The following is a 1954-nucleotide window of genomic DNA, read 5'->3' as shown; positions in this document are numbered from 1 at the left end:
GAAACATCAAATTAACACAATGAGCCACACATGGAGACCAAAACAAGTGAGGGAACTCTTTGTCCAACAACCTACCAGAAGCAACATATTAACAACATTGTCTGTAACAATATGAACAATGTTCTCAAGACCGACATGCATCACTACCTCCTTGAAAAGCTTGAACAAAATATTTGCAGTTTAGGAAGCATGTGAAGCATCAACAGACTTTATGAAGACATTTCCCTTAGGATGATAGACGAGAAAATTAATCAGAGTTTGTCTGCCTCTGTAAGTCCAATCGTCCGCCATAAGAGTGCATCCAGTTTTCCTCCAAATAGATCGATAGTCATTATCAAGTTTTTTCACGTCTACAACCCACTTGTTTAGAAAATTACCACAAACACGATAATAGTTGAGACCTTTATAACCTGGACCCATGCCACAAATGGCATCAATTACGGGTTGATAATATGCTTAGTTATTTGCATTAAATGACACAGATGCATCAATCATCCATTTGGAGATGGCAAGGTCACATTTCTCAATCACTTCCTGAGTTTGCATTGCGCTTTTTAGAGTAGGTTGAGCACTAGGAGTTGTTCTAGGCATTAATTAAGAGCCTATGCGACCTTTCCCTTTTTGAGATGTGGATGTGTGAGGTGCTTCAATTGGTTGAGTATGCAATAAATCATTAACTTCATCACAAGGATTACCATCCTCGTATTCCTCTTCTACCTTTCTTTTTTTACTCTTCATTTCATCAATCAATTTCTGGATTTGGTATTGAATATCTGCTAATACTTTCTTGCACTTTTCAACTTCTCCTTTTACTCCGACCAAATGAGCCTTAAACCGAGTGATGTCACCCCCTTTGATTTGTTTCATGCAGAAAAGATATAATAGAATCGTTCTTCTATTATCAGTAACAACTTGTTTACAATGTGCCCAAGCCGGATCTGATTTACCCCTCTAACTGCTTGTAGAAGTATTTTCTATTGATGCTTCTTGTGATGTTGGTAATTCAGGTTCATTAGATGTCATCTATTTCTACAACAAAAGCAATTAAAAACAATTTCATTTTTGATGGCTATTGCCCACTTAAAGGGAATAAAACAATGTTATTTCTACAACATGAGCAATTAAGAATAATGATATTGTACCAACTTTAGAAATAAAGAAAAGCTTTTATAACCATTAAGTGGTAGCAACTACACACATAATTATCAAACATCAAACTACCACCAAGCATGTACAAATAACTTGTGAGGTAAGAGTTACAATCATAACCACATGCTCTTAAGGTATTAGTTACACCACTTGCTCTTAAGGTAAGAGTTACAATCATAACCACGTCCCTTACAACAAGTCTTGCATCTTATACAGATCTAATCTTTCTTAGCCATGTTTTCATAATAATGAGACACCCTATAGTCAGAGTCAGGCCCATAAAGGCATAACCAAAGTCTATTTTCCATAACTCGTGAGGTTTAATTGCTATAATATATGACATATGAAAACATAGAGTTTGACTTTATCATATAAAATAATCAAATGGTTTTCCAAATAGGTATGCCATTATCTTTGAAGACGTCATGCCACCACTTTCCCAACATATAACTTTCAATAACTTGTGAGGTTTCATTGCTAAAATATATGACATATAAACAAATAGGTATGTCATTATCTTTGCCGACCTCATGCCACCGCTTTCCCAACATTAGAAATGGTTTCCGAGGTTGCAGGATATATTGTATTGGAATATGGCTTATATACACAAGATGAACAAATTACATAAGCAAACAAGATGAAGGAGTACCAATTTTGAGAATAAGCATAAGATAACACAAGTAGAATTTAATTATAACATCATATATGCTACAACAGTTCTCAACTAGATGAAACAAGAAAATAAAATTTTTGACATAGTCAATATTGTGTTCTATAGTTATATAAAAGTGAGAAAACATTGAAT

This window comes from Lupinus angustifolius, unplaced genomic scaffold, assembly GCF_001865875.1.
Source record: "Lupinus angustifolius cultivar Tanjil unplaced genomic scaffold, LupAngTanjil_v1.0 Scaffold_435, whole genome shotgun sequence".
Lineage (NCBI taxonomy): Eukaryota > Viridiplantae > Streptophyta > Magnoliopsida > Fabales > Fabaceae > Lupinus > Lupinus angustifolius.
This window is presented reverse-complemented; position numbering follows the sequence as displayed.